At 41.6% G+C, this 16,104-nt stretch overlaps 1 protein-coding gene across 2 annotated transcripts in view; it reads left to right on the forward strand.

Moving 5' to 3' along the window:
- The window catches only part of LOC137627248 (tyrosine-protein kinase BAZ1B-like), a 131,884-nt gene that overhangs the window by 95,025 nt on the left and 20,755 nt on the right, over window positions 1-16,104 (forward strand). The gene's annotated exons all lie outside the window — the stretch shown is intronic.

A 16,104-nucleotide genomic window follows, 5' to 3' on the forward strand; every position in this document is an offset into this window, starting at 1 on the left:
CATAGCCAATAAAAGTATAATGTAGAAATGTCCCTTATGCTATTAACTTATAGCGTAGCTTGTAATAGTAACAACTTTGTAAAAACTATGGGAATTGTTTACTATCGTACGATGATTAATACACGAGAAAAACAACTGTTATCTGATTCAATTCTGTGACAAAACAGCTGGTTTTTGTTTGGTTGTTGTGGCAGCTGTATGTATTTATGCAATGATTATTATGTTGCTTTTATCATTCTCTTATTTTTTAACCTATTTAACTATAAGATTGGATAAAGAAATGGAGTGAAGGAGGTTCGTCTATTGTAATTTAGTTTCTCGAAAAAGGAACTCGCATGATATCGGAGAGATATAAAATCATTTTTTATGGGCTAAAATTTGGGCGTGGCACAGTTAAACCTATATCCTATAACATATTGGTACCGATGTAATATTCATTATGATGATATTTTGAATGAAGTTAAGAAATTATATTAACGATACTTCTTGTTATTAGTATGTGTGCATATTGTCGATACTGTAGCAGGACCTTGAAATCAGCTGATCACAATCAAAGGTGAACAAAACAAAATTGTTGGTGATAGTTAATTGTTAAAATGGTTTCTAAATTGAAGTATTGAATACAAAAAGGCTTTAATAAACCATATGATATCTTTTTAACCAAGGAATTGAAATAATTATATAGAGTAAGAAAATATTGATAAAATATGATTAACAGGGCTGTGGCCTGGTGGTAGTGTCCTTGTTTGGTTATAGCCAGACTTGGGTTTGAGTCCTGCTTAAACTTGTTAGTTCCTTTGGTTGCTGTTACCTCACCATCCATGTGAGCCAAGGATGAGGAGTTTGGGTGAGCCTATAGGTTTATCTACTGAGTCATCAGCAGCCATTGCCTGGCCCTCCTTGGTCCTAGCTTGAGTGGAGAGTGGGGCTTCTGCTGCTGATCAGATGTAGTATGGTCAGTCTTTAGGTCATTGTCCTGTTTGATTGGGCAGTGTCACTGTCCCTTGCCTCTGCCATTCATGAGCAGCCTTTAAACAGCATCATGACACTACGTAATAAATCTATGGAAACTTCACATTTTGAGTTCGACTGAGTTACGACCCGTTTCTCGGTCATAAGTCGATGACTACCTATATTCTTGCCCTAAGCCATGAGTAAATTAGCTTGCAAACTACTAATTAAAGATTTCCTTTTTAGTTATTGTAATGATGAACTTCTAAGATGTCATTATATTCTATAACAAGGTTAAAGAAATGATCAATCCTAGAAACTAAATAAAACTAATTTATAATTGAACAATTTCATGAATCTTTAAACCAAGTAGCCATTCTTATTGAAAATAACTATTTAACGACTCATATTCAACAGGAATTGAAAGTTATATGCTGTTTAGCTTCGAAACAGCTGTCCCAGAATATTTTGATGAAAAAGCGATATCAAAACCTACCTTTTGAATGTAATGAGTTAGTTTTATCAAATGATTTCCAACACGATAGGTCCTAACACTGATATTGTTTATATTAGGTACGTTAATGTTGTGCACATGTTGAGGTTCATGGCTAAAATGCTTAGTATATGTAATGATACCTACGGAAGGATAGAGATCCTATGTAAGGGCACCTTCCGAGAGATAGAGATATATAACAGTCCCTCCTGAGACATAGCGATGTATGTAATATGAGAATTAAACTTTCTAAGATTAACTATAGTTCTAAACTAAATACTAAACATCCAATATATTCAAGTCCCCTACAGCCATGTCCGTAAGGGTAATTAAAACTTGTTAAAAATTACCACATTAAAGTAAACCTGTGATTACCTAGTGGCAGAGCTTGTAAGCGAACCAAAGTGCACTGTCATCTATCCTTACTCACCTATGTATTGCTTCAATTTACAGTCCTTGTGCAAGAAGAAAAACAAAGTCTATGATAAACTGGAAGTGGCATGATTGTTGAGTAGATACGTTTTTTCCGACACTTGAATACAAACCCTTGCTATTGATAGGTAATGTATTATCTTTTGACGAAGTTGGAAGACTAGCCATAAAGACTTTTTAAGCAAGGTGGGACTACCCTACTGCTAGTTAGCGGGGAGCGTAGGCGGGGTAGTTGGCCACCCCACTCACATACACACCTGTGTTGTTTCATCACTTTTTTCTTCATTTGGCTCAGAGAGGATGGACGTTCGTCCCTCTCCTCTCAACTGTTTTACTGGCTTATGACTTTTTTGTTTTTTCGTCTTGTGTTTTTATATAGGTAGTCGCCGAATTATGACGGAGATTGGGACCAGGAGACACGTCGTAAGTCGAGTTCGTCATATGTTGAACTAAAAAAGTAAAGTTTCCGTAGGTTTATTATGAAGCGTTATAATTCGACAATCATCTCGATCATATTTCATCAATATTGTCTTACTGTCTATCATTATTCCATTATCTTGTTTCAAAGGATATCATGTGCTCTGAATGCATTTTTGTAATCTATTTTTCAATTTTGGAAGCATTTTACCCGTCAAAAATTACTTAAAATTTTGTTAATCATTGGTTATGATGAGCTGAGCCTGATCTGAAAGTGCAGCTACCTACCTTATCAAAATATGGCGCACATTCGAATGGCAATTTTTTAGTTTTTTTTTAATTAGAAATATCTTCATGATGAATATTACATCAGCACCAATATGTTACAGGAAATCAGTTTCCATACATTTCGTCTTATTATTAGGTATGCGAAATCGCTGTAGCTCCTTCTCTGTGCGTGTATGTGCTCGCTCTCACAATCGCATACGGGTAGTTCATTACTAAAGCTTCATACAGCATTAAATTTTTCGTTCAATATTAAGCCTACATATTTCATTAGACATTATTGTGTTTAATTGTGGTTTATTAAAGCACGTTTATATTTTATCTTTCAATTTCTTGATCATATCAATAATCAACAAATACTTTTGATTTACTTTCGGTTGGCATCAGCTGATCTCAAGGTCACGCTGCCGTATTGCTATTATGCTCACATATAGTATGAATAACACTGATTTATATAATTTTCTTGACATTAGAAATCTCTTCATAATGAATATTACAACAGTGCCAATATGTTATAGGGTATCACATTTTCCATACAGTTCGTTTATAGACCTTATTATTAGTTATAAAAGGAATACATTTTCTCTCTCTCTTTCTCCGTATTTTAATTTTTAATTCTGTTAAATCTCCACATTTGTTTGAACATAATTAAAAAATTCTATATATTTTTATTCGATGTTTCGATTATGGGAATAGTAACACATCGGAAGGAAATCACTTGATTTGCCTCTCGCCTTCCGCCAGAAATATGACGTCATCAGACTTTTTTTTTCTTAAATTTACGGTAAGTTGTACTAATCTCATAACTAATGATACAGACCACTAAAACACTTGATTTAGTTACTCGGTGTTTTGATGATGGGAATGCTGTAATAAGATTACTCGGTAACACAATGAAAGGAAATCATTCGGTTTGTCAGTGCGCTTCCGCCAAATACATGACGTCACAAGACACGTGACGTAAACTCTACGAAGAATGACTTGAAAAATATGCAATTTCATTTTCTTTTTTTCTTGCAAGAAATAAAAAAAAATACTTAACTTACCAAGCAAAAGTATTTCATTTTTATAATGTAAAAGGAAATATATTTTCAAGAAAATATTTGTCCTATTGGTATACTTTCTTTAGATAAATACCAATCTATTATCAGAGATTAAATAAAACTAACACGGTCAAATTTACGCTACGCAGTACACATGACAACCGATACAGACCCACAAAATAGTTTTTATCGTTACCTAATATTCTGATAATGGGAATACAGTACTAATACTAATCGTTAGCCTATTGGAAGGAAATCACTGTATTGTCCGGTCGCTTTCCGCCGGTGATATGACGTCACCATACATATATAATATGAACTCGACATATGAAAACTTTTATTAATGTATTTTTTTACTGAAAATAGATACTGCTTTTAACAATAAAAGAAAATAATAATTTACCAAGATAAATCAGTTTATTTTCATACAAGAAAATAGATTATTTTCGGGAAATATTCGTCCTATTTCCATAGACTTGTGACGTCATCACCCTGAAAAAAATCGTCGTAAAGACGAACCGTTATAAGTCGCATAGGTCGTAAGTCGGGCACTACCTGTATATATTTAAATATTCGTGTAATGTTTATATATATTATATACATATAACATTCTTTTATTATTAGAGTGTGAATGTTGCTGTTTGTTAAGTCGGCGTAGTGCAGCGTTCTCAAGGGTGGAGAAACCTTATCTTAAGGTCTCCTCCTGTAACGCCTGACAATCGTAGGCTGGTGGCCTCATCTGCAGCAACCTGGCCTCCACCTTAGGAGAGCGGCCTTGTGTGAATTCTCCTCCATTCAGATGTTAATGTTACTTGCTCCCTGCTAGTTCATTGGAGAGAAGATCGCTTGCTCCCTACCCAGGACTTGACTTGTCTTGCTCCTCTTTGCTGACGATGACCCTCTCCCTTGTTACGTAGGCAGCGGCAATCTTCCTCCTTGCTGGGGAGTTGCCAACAAGGGCGGCAGATGTTGATCGCCTTTCCCGTCCACAGGAGTGTTGGACTCGTCTATCCCCCGCTCTCCCTTTTCAGGAGCAGACCTCGTCGCCCAGCAATTATTTAGACTTGTCTCGCCAACAGATTCGCCGCTCCAAGCCCTGCTACAGCTACACCATCAGCTCATGATTGTCCATGATCGTCACGCTCCACTCTGTTCGCCAGCTCATGATCGTTACTTTTTGTTCGCCAGCTCATGATCGTTACTCGCTGTTCGCCAGCTCACCGTGCGCCACCTGCCTGTTCACCAATCGCCAGTTTGCGATCGGCACTCTTCAGCTCGCTATTTGCCAGCTCATGATTGTCACTCGCCGTTTGCTAGCCAGCTCTCCGTCTGGCAACTTGGCTATCGCCAGTGAACAGCGAATGATCGTCACACTCCTGGTCAGGATCCTTCCAAGGTAAAGTTGCTCTCCGTGACAATGTTCTGACTGAGACCCTCACTTCAATTAAGCATACTACTCTCTTCAGTGAGACACACTTGCTTCTCCAGGTATTGGAGAGTATCTTCATCTAGATGACATAAATTGTCTTCCCACAGTCTTTTCTTGTTGTAATACTTAGATAACTCTTCCCACATGTAGTTGAAGGATTTTAGCACACGTTCCCTTTTGGAACCTAACCCAACACTCTCCATCGCTGGGCTGAGTAAAGCACAAGTGTTAACCTGGGTGTTTAATACCCCGCTTACCTCTTGGAACTTGATGTTTTTACACAAATTGGGTTTTTTGGTTCACATGCTCAGAGCCTGCATACTATTATTATCATTACTTGCTAAGTTACAACTCTAGTTGGAAAAGCAGGATGCTATAAGGCCAGGGGCTCCAACAGGGAAAATAGCCCAGTGATGAAAGCAAACAAGGAACTTGAAGGAATTAACAATTAAAAATAAGATAAAATAGTGTGCCCACGTGTACCCTCAACCAAGAGAACTCTAACCGAAGATAGCGTGAGGCCATGGTAGAGAGGTTATGGCACTGCATACCCAAGACTAGAGAACAATGGTTTGATTTTGGAGTGTACTTCTCTTAGAAGAGCTGCTTACCATAGCTAAAGAGTCTTTTACCCTAACCAAGAGGAAAGTAACTCCTGAACAATTACAGTGCATTAGTTAACTCCACGAGAGAAGAATTGTTTGGTAATCTCAGTGTTATCAGATGTATTGCGACAAAGGAGAATGTGGTAAGAATAGGCCAGACTATTCGGTGTATGTGTAGGCAAAGGGAAAATGAGTCGTAACCAGAGAGAAGGATCCAATGTAGTACTGTCTGGCTAGTCAAAGGACCCAATAACTTTTTAGTAGTAGTATCTCAATGGGTGGCTGGTGCCCAGGCCAACCTACTATCTATAGGCGTATACACGTTTGGCAGGCTTTTTGACCTACTCCAGTCCTTGGCACGTTCCCTCCACTAGTACTTCTTTTCTACTACGGAGTAGCTCAAGTGCCATGTGTCTCAATGCAAAGTTGGCACTTCCGCCCACTACCTCTTCCCTTGCGTCACTCTTGATATGTGGTTACCTTATGAGCCGAAGTCTTAGAGGATAAGACCTGTTCTAGCTACGCAGGCGCCCCCATTGGGCAGGTAGAACACAGTTGTTCTACCACTAGGACTCATATTCATAGTTTTTCCTGGACATAGTCATTTCTCTTTTTGTTCATACAGGCTTTGCATGTCAAGGTACGATGCAGTTCGATAACACCTCACGTTTTCACGAGGGTTTTACCCTAGTGTCAACGTGGTCTTACAGGATCTGCCTCGGTTTCCGAAGACTTCAGGATGACTGGCTTACCCTAGCAGCCTTGGTGGCTTAATGAGACAACTCTTGAGTTTACCATAATTTGAGGATTGGGGTAAATTGAGAGATATCCCATCATCCTTATCAGAGATGGGTATCCTTAGACATGTTCTTTGTCATCAGCCTGCAGAAGTTTTCCGCAGAACGATGGGGTCCAAAGGTGGAGGATGGTGATAGCTCTTCCTTCTTTGAGATGCACTTTTTTCCAGCATTGTTTACGTCTCGTATGGTCGTTTCACTCTGGTTCGTCAAGCCTGAATCGGTCTCCATTGAATTCAACCTCTTCAAGGGGAGCCAGATCCCCGATGTATCAGCACCGGGCCAGGAGGCTGGCTTGAGAAGGCTGACAGATGAGAATCTTGTCCGAGGAGTCAACTACTTCTTTCCCTTCCCCGATTTTGACGCTTCTTTGGAGGCATCAAAAAAGGGGGTGGGGCCACATGCTCTACCACTCGTCCTCTAGTCAGAGCCTGAATGGTACTGTCATTCAAGTCTCCTGGAGATGCAAATTTTGCAGATGTTGGTCACTCTTCCCATGGATGGGAGAGACTTCATTCACCTGGTCCACTTCTAAGGGAGGCTTCCCCCTCCAGCTTTTATTTAGCAATCTTCCTTCTTGCGGAAGAAGAGCCGACAGCGGCAACAGACGGTTTCTTTTCCTGTCCACGGGAAAGACTTCCTTCACCTGTAGATCTCCCCTTTGGGAGATCCCTCCGAGAGGAAATAGTCTCGTCCATTCCACACCATCACTCTTCGGAGCAGTCCTCGTTGTCGGCAGTCTTGCCCAGCTGATGCTTCTGCGACTCTTGCTGGAGATCCTAAGAGTACTCCCTCCACGACACAATCTATGCTGACAGCCACATTATTATTATAATTACTTGCTAAGTTACAACCCTATTTGGAAAAGCAGGATGCTATAAACCCAAGGGCTCTGACAGCAAAAATAGCCCAGTGAGGAAAGGAAAAACTACAAGAGAAGTTCAATAACATTAAAATAAATCTTTTATTGCAGTGTCTTACCGAACAATTATATAGCTGTAGGTTCCCTACGACGGCAGACAAAAGATTCAAAACTAATGCGGTGGCGCCGCCATCGCTGATGTAGGTGACGTCATCTCCCTCTACTCGAGGGAGCTACAGGTAACATCAATATTCTCTGCCGGCGTCTGGTGAACATCGGTGGTCGGTGCAGACTTTTTTCTTCATTTGTTGGGAAGTATTATCTCTCCAATATCGGTAAAGCATTCAACTCCGTGTTTGTAGGATTGAAGCTGAATTTCTTTTCTGCAATTTTGTGGTCTTACCATCATCTCGGACTCAAGTCCTTCAGTAGTTAGGTTTTGCGCCGGTACAGAGTTGCCAGGTTTTCTAAATGAGGAAAGGCAACTGCTAATCAACAGAAGTTTTAAAAGGCCAACACATCAGTAGAAAAAGGCCAAATATACAGTATTATTTGACTCGTCTTTTTTCATATTGCTAACGACCAACCAATTTTTTTTAAAAAGGCCAAATCAAGGTATTTTGGCCTGGAAAAAAGACCAAACTGGCAAACCTGCGCCGGTAGGTGCAAAACTAGGTTAGTTAAATTAATTTATGATTCGCACACTAAGTGAATTAAGTTTAGGGGTTGTGAGTGCTCTAGAGAATCTACTTGTGATGAATGCAAGGATCGGAGTGAAAAGTTTTTGTTTCTCACTCGGGGAAGATAATTAAGGATAAGAAGAGGAAGGCGGCTCTCAGAGCTGAAAGTAAGACTAGTTTACTCCTTCGGCTTCTTCTATCGAAGCTCCTGATCCTATTCCTTCTCCTTCTCCTCCTCTTATTATGTCTTTGATCTTGAGTACTCCTACTCCTGCTCCTGTAACTCCTTTGCCAACTTCCCGTAGAGTTTCTCCTGATACTGTTGCCAGCCTTGAGTCTAAATTTGAAAAGAAATTTGATGTAATAGCTAATACGGTGATGCAGTTAGGTTTATCTGTAAAGTCTCTCATAGGAAAGACTTCTAGTAAAGTGAAAAGTGTCAGTTCAGTGCATCTGAGGGGGTGGCTGTTTGTCCCGATAGTTCTTAGATGAAGGTCACTGTCCCGCTCCCCCGCCTTGGGGAGAAGACATACCAGAGGTCCAAGAGAGACTATCGGGGTTTGCCCACAGACAGTCTCTTCCTCAGTCAATCCTGTGGTTCGACAGCAGGATTTGACTAAACACCATTGGAAAGGTGTGTCGTTTGGTGATCAGTTATCGACAGTCGTGTGATTCGCCCCCGGTTAGACGTCGTAAGTCGAGTGATTCGCCTTCGGTTAGATGTCGTAAGTGGCGTGATTCTTCAGTCTCATGTCCGTTGAAGAGACGTTCGACTGAAGAGGTGTTCTCTTTGCCTCCTGTGAAAAGGAACAGAGAAGTAGATACCGCTCGTCCGTCGTGTAGCGTAGCTACGTGGACTTTGCCTCGTATTCTTACGACAGCGACAGCTGTCTTCGACTCGGTTGTGGAACGACCGATTCCGAGTTCATCAAGATCATTGACTCATCAAACTGTCGAAACTTGTCCTTCGACTTCGCATGCGACAGATAATTCGACTGGCGCGACACCGGTGGTGATTGTGTCGAAATCCACGACTCCAGTTGCTTCGACTTCAATACTAGAAGAAGAGAATTTAGTTTCGTTACGTCGACAGTTGCAAGAACTGATGAACTGGATGAAAGAAAATAAACAATGTACGAAGAACAATGAGTCGAATCAAGAACCGTCTCTATCGCCTATCTCTTCGTATGACGAGGAGGACTTAGAAGCGGACACTTTTCCTCTCTTGTGTTATTTGAAGCTTTTACGCTACCTTCTCGACATGTACCCGGATTACTTAGTAGCAGCTGCTCCCAGGTTGCCTGCTTCCTTTTTCCTGATGAGAAAGAAGAATTTCGATCCTCTTCTCTCGAAGCTCGTTCTTTCCAAGGCTGCTAAACATTCACTTCGTGATATAGAATTTTTGTTGAAGGTCAAGAGAGATCTTGGGAAAGCAACTTTCGCCTATCCTCCGTTGAAACTTATTAAGAAGAGCTATAGGTTCTACGTAACCGGGGAAGCCCCTTCTATGGGAATGTCTGCCTCCTCTCAGGGGGACTGCTGTGGCTTGGTGGATGTAAATAGGAGATCTGCGTTTGCAACAGCTAAAATATTCTTTACATCGCCCGAGTTGGACCATTTGGTAAGGAATATTTTCAAGATTTTAGAAATTGAGTTTCTCGGACTGGACGATCGGAGCTCTCGCTACGAAAATAAAGGATTGCTCTACTTTTCAGGAAGACCTGGCATCGGACTGGCTTGGGGTTTTGTCATGTGCCGACAAATCAGTTCGGGATGGTTGCGATGAACTGGCCTCTCTCTTTGCCTTCAAGACTCTCAAGGTAAGACAGCTCTGGTGTTCGTTTGTTTTGAAAGGAGTAGCTTCGTCTCAGAAGTTCCCCCTTTAGTTTTCTCCTCTCGACAAGGATCACCCGTTTCCAGAAGAAATAGTGACCAAGATTCTTTCCACACTAGAGAAGAAGTCTACTAATGACTTGCTTGCAGTCTTCTAAGTGAGTTAAACCCTTGACTGTGGCGACTACCACCTCGGTATCACTTGTGCAGAAGAAACCTTTTCGAGGGGGTAGGTCTAGACCGTTCGTCAGGCCTCGATTTAATTTACGACACCCAATCAAGTCCTCGACCAAACCCGACACGAAATCATCCAAGATCCCAGGGTGACACAACTCCTCCGATTCGATTACTCCTTAACTTTCAAAGACACTCCGCCTCTATCCAATGTTCCCATCACATTACCCGCCTACTCGCCAGGCTCGGAGAAGTTTGTAGCCTTAACCAGAGAAATAGAGATTCTCGTATAGAAGGCGGTCATAGAGGAGATAAGCGACAGACCATCCCCAGGGTTTTACAACTGTCTGTTCGTAGTCCCAAAGTCATCGGGGGACTGGAGGCCCGTACTGCATGTAAGCACACTGAATTTGTTCGTCCAGAAGACCAATTTCAATATGGTAACGACTCGTTCAGTGTTAGAATCCCTTCGTCAAGGGGACTGGATGGTATGGATGTTATCCCTAGATATGCAGGACGCATATTTCCACAGTCTGATTCATCAGAACTCCAGGAAATATCGTCAGTTTGTGTTCATGGGGAAGATCTACCAGTTTCGAGCTCTTTGCTTCGGCCTCTTGACAGCACCGCAAGTATTTACGCGAGCGTTGACTCCTCTGGGAAAGTGGTTACACCTGGTCAGGTTACGCGGATCCCTCGATTTGTTCAAGGGAAAATGAACGTGTTGGTGGACGAATTAAGTCGCCTTCTTCAAGTACCGCTGTTAGAATGGATATGTGGCGCGCACGAACAACTAGGCGCACGCAATCAGTTGAAGTGCACGAACAACTCTTATGGCAGAGTTTTTCGAACTCTCGTTGCGCAAAGTGTTCATGAGTGCACAAGAGTTTTACTCTTATGACAGAGTTTTCGAACTCTCTTCCCGTGAATTGTTCGTGCACGCCCATCGTCATCAAGAGTTTTTACTATGATGGCAGAGGGATGCCTGCTGCCTAAGGGCTTACGAATCTCTGCAGGTAACTATGACACAGTTTTTTTGGGTCCTGGTCACGTAACACGATTCCTGAAAATTCCGTCAGGAATAAGCGACAGAGTTCTTGCGGGTTCTCGGCACAGCATTCCTTGAGGTCGTGAGAAAAATATTCACAAATAGATTCTGAACTCTTAGGTTCTCGTCTGAATCTCTCGGTTTCTGCGATCCAGAGGTTTCTGAAAACACTATGGTTGACCTCCCCCCCCCTCTATAGGATGGGCCTTCCAAAGGTGTGACTTGTTACGTCACTCTACGCTCCCAACTGATTACTATATCAGCTAGTCTGGTTTCGCCAGCACCGATCCTTTCGTTTTCGAACGAACCACCGTCATTTTTCTTCCCTTCCCACTTCGAGTGGTTTGGTTGGCAGACGGAAATGAGCGAGGAATAAAAATTTCTTTACATTCCAGTTCATTTCCCTGGCAGGCCTTGCCTGATTTAGACGGTAGCAGCTTTCAAGAAAACCTGAAGACTTATCTCCTTGGAAAGTGTTATAATAGTGATCTGAAAACTATTAAGCCTGAATACAAATGCTAGTGAATAACTGAAAAGATACAGAGCGAAATATAAACTGGAAAGAAATTATTTTCACACATCAAGGCCCGCCTGAACAGACTCTGTGTCTGATGGAGGGCGAGAAATAAACCCCTAAAAATGTAAGTAGTTTTTCTCACTAGCGAGAAAGCGTTCGATGGCAACCTCTTTGGGAAAGTGGTCGATGGCAATTATGTCTGGCATTCTTGAAGCAAACTCCCACATTCGAGACGTCACCCTTTTCAGGAGACTCGTTCCTGAGAAGTGTTTACAGAACTCCAATGGGTGTTGTTTAAAATTCTTTGAAGGCCGTAAGCCATCCTGGAGCATGCGCTCTAGCCAAGACAAAACCGCGAGGTTATTGTCTTAAACTCGGTTATACCGTTTGATGGAGGCATCCTCCCCTCGTCATTGTACCCTGGGTATAACGACTTGCTTTTTACACGATAGGCTTCCAAGACCTTTTATTCTATCCTTACAGGGTTATTGTTTTGAACAATAACTCCCGAAGGAACGTTGCTAGCTGATGTTAAAAGAACGATAGCAACAGTGTGGGCAACTTTTCATTACGTTTACAAACGTTTCAAACTCCGCCCACAGGTAACCAGACATCTGTTTTCTGTGTAATGAACACTGGGTAGCCCCTCACATACAGAGGAGGGGTAAACCAAAGGAGAAATGATCGCCTCTTTAACTGCATATTTTATTTGAGAACATGTTCGCTTTCTTTCAAGAAAATATTACAGTTAGTCAACGATCAAAATTCTTTCGGCAATAATGTTGCGATTCGTCGCACATACACTATACGCGCAACTTTTCTAATCCGTGGCCATGAAAATTTTTTCTCAAAAACCTGACAGACTTGATAGGCCAAGAACAACAACAACAACTCTTATGTCCCGTGCGGGCATTAAGATATTATCTCCGGAGAACAGAGTTTTCTGAGAGAGTTAATTGTAGAAGCACATTCTCTAGCTAATGACGCAGTGTTTCTTTTATTGAGAGTGAAAGCGCACGAAGTTCAAGTGGTAGCGACTTCTCTTGCTTTTCGACACAACTAGTCGCTATCCGCTATCCTACAAAGTACCCTTTGGGAGGTCTAAATATGTGGTTGCTATGCATTATTTGAAAGAAATCGAAACCGTGTTTGAAGATTGTAAGTTTCTCGGTTCGCGCTGGCATGGTGTTGGGAGGAACAACATAGGGGGTTGCTCCCTTTAGCTTATGTTTTGCCTTGTACCAAGGTTGGCGAGTTAAAGGGAAGTCTGGGAGTACAATGTACCTGGAGTACTCACCAACCATTTTAGTGTTAGTTTTGGTGGGTAAAGGTTTTTATTTCGGTGTAGGTGAGTTTTTTCATGTTAGTTATTTCTGGTCTTAGCCCAGGGCAAGGGCGATATTTTCTTGTATCTTCGTTCAGTCAGCGGTGAACACCATGACTACGAGAATCTTCCACTCCATGAAGAGGCACCCATTGGTCATATTCCAAGCCTTCTACTATGTAAGATGAGCACTGACCAGTGGCAGTATTCTCCTGCAGTAGCTCTCTTACAAGATAAGGTACAACCGGCACTAACAGTGCTTTTGGGTATACAGTACTTTATTTTCAAGAATCGTATACGATTGTTGAAGTAAAACTTACATCCACAGCCCCCCATCCTTGCAATGGGTAATCAGCTATATAATTGTTCGGTAAGACTGCAATAAAAATGGTTTTTCATTATAAAATGAAATTTTATTGCATACTTACCGAACAATTATTAATTAAAGCCCTCCCTCCTCCCCACTAGTGGATGGCTGGGCAGAACGAATTGATGTTACCTGGACAGTTGTACCTGTAGCTCCCTCGAATGGAGGGAGATGACATCACCTACATCAGCGATGGCAGCGCCACCGTGGTAGTTTTGAATCTATTGTCTGCCGTCATAGGGAACCTACAGTTATATAATTGTTCGCTAAGTATGCAATAAAATTTAATTTTATAATGAAAACCATTTTCATATATAAACTACTGTATTTCCCGTGTCATAAGACGCACCTTTTTTCACGAAAAATGCCCCCAAAATCACCCTGCGTCTTAACACAAAGTAAAAGTTGTATAGGGGAGTTTGACACACCTCAAACACCAAATTATTGACATACAAGCACTCAAACTCATGAGAGATACAATATACAGTAAACCTACAATTATCATTCATATGTAAATTCATTCATTTTTATATTGCGCTTCATTAAATGAAGTGCAGTAGCAAATCATTTGTTTGTTTTGGTAATCCGCTGATGACTTGCCATCCCTCTTCTACAAGCAAACATGCCAACTAGTGTTCTCGTAGCAGACGACACTATGACATATTACTACTTTATTCACTATACTGTATATCTATTTGCTCATTTTTTTTTATATTTTGTAATAAAGCAATATATTGATAATAACTTTGTTGCCTGAGTTACGAAATAAAACAAACAGACAGTTGCTGAATACGACCTTGGAAAATACTTCTATTTGATGGTTGCAGTATTACCAATTTGCAGAAACGTAACTAGACCTAGAATCACATAAACAGTAGCAAAATTATTCCACCTAAAAGAATGTCTAGATTTCTTTAATGAATAATTACAGTGTGTGAAAATTTATAGGCTATATGAGGAATTTTGGAAATATTACTAGAATTTTACCTCTTTAACAGAATTTTATGAACCTTTGGCAACGCTACTTTCATGTAAACAACACTTGAAACACCAAACACTCTGACTAAACATGTAGTTGTGGTGGAAACTACGACTGGTTTAGTGGTTTCTTATATGAATATATAATAAAATTGGGAGAATCGGCATATAACTGATTAACTTGAAAATAATGAGATGATAAAAACTTCAAAATAACAAAAGAAAGAGAAACAAGATAGAATAGTATGCCCGAGTGTACCCTTAAGCAAGAGATTTCTAATTCAAGATGATGGAAGGCTAAGGCACCACCCAAGACAAGAGAACAATGGTTTGATTTGGAGTGGTCATCTTTCCTAAAGCCGTGGCTTTGCTGCAAATTCACTTTTGCCTGGTGACTTTCCAGCCCATCCTCTTGCAAAAAGTCCCCTTTAGGCAACAAGTTGCGAAGAGGATACCCACGAAAAAATCTCGGCTTCGGTCTCCCAGGCCAAGTGGACTGTCTTCTGTGGTTAGTATCATGGAATGGTTATCTCTCTCCTCGATGCCACTATTCCAGTAATAGCGGAGTTCCTCGTTTACCGTCGGGAGGAAAGCTACTCTCTGTCTCAGCAAGGAAGGGCCACCGCTCGTCCTTAAGCCTCGTCTTCAGACCGAAAGGAATTAGCCTTTCCTCTATGTTAGCATCATAAGGAGTTTCGAGCCTATCTCCCCTTGGTTGGAAGGGAAACCTCCTTCACGGGGCATGGTTCTCTTACTTCAGTCCCCGAGGTTCCCTGGACGACCAGGACTCCAAGCAGCAGATCTTCACCTGACCTTAAGTACAGGTCTCCCACTCATGTCGGCCTCAGCCAAGAGAGTCTGCGTACCCCAAAGGTCGCTCTCAATGCCTTTCATTCACAATGATGGGCCTAGAAATTCTTGACATTGTTCCTGGCAAGCTCAGACCCCAAGTTTAAGCTCTTTACATTGAGAGCCCTTCGTAGCCTGGCCTACAATCCAGATCAACGGCCACTATGCCGGGGAAGAACTTGAGGTACTACCTCAAGGAAAATGCACACACACACACACACACACACACACACACACACACACACACACACACACACACACACACACACACACACACACACACACACACTTCAAGTGTCAGCCCGGGGAAGGTCAAGAAAAGGATCATCAAGAATACAGTCATGGGTTGGATTCACAAGGTCACGAATCGATCATTGAATCTGGATTCTCCCTCTCATAGAGGAGACCTAGAACTCTCTAACATCAGTGCAGGAGTACGCTTCTAACGTTTATGAAGACTACTCTATGACGCAGACCGTGTCAGCTGGTGTCTGAAAGTGTCAAATGACCTTCACCATCCACTTCCAGCAAGACATAACCCAAAGGAACATGAAGACATTCTCCATTGTCCCTGTGGTGGCTACACAAGAAATGGTTTAAAACACCTCAAGCTCCTTGATGGACAAGTAGGAGATGGGGAAGGACAGAGTTTAACCATGTTTAAGTCTGGGATGACTGACAAAGAATGACTAGCTCTCTTTCTTCCAATTCCCCTTGTGGGGGTAACACCACCTACAGTACTCTGCATAGCTGGCCTCCATTCTCTGCACGTGGAACCATTTCCCTTGTGTTCCGTAATATAGAGAGGTATAGTTACGTCCCCATACCCCCAGGTGAGGTGGGATTGCGTAACGTCTATGGTTGATTCTAAGATTCCTACTTTTCTGAGAATTCTTGCTTAGTCACACTGCTAGTATCATACATTCACACAGATTGCTCAGGCCGCTAACCGTGCTTTGCACGAATTGCTTAGAAAGGTGTCGGGGCTTCTCTTTTATGCGTAGAGCACTTACGGGGAAA

The sequence above is a fragment of the Palaemon carinicauda genome, chromosome 2 (genome assembly GCF_036898095.1).
Source record: "Palaemon carinicauda isolate YSFRI2023 chromosome 2, ASM3689809v2, whole genome shotgun sequence".
In the NCBI taxonomy this organism is placed as follows: Eukaryota; Metazoa; Arthropoda; class Malacostraca; order Decapoda; family Palaemonidae; genus Palaemon; species Palaemon carinicauda.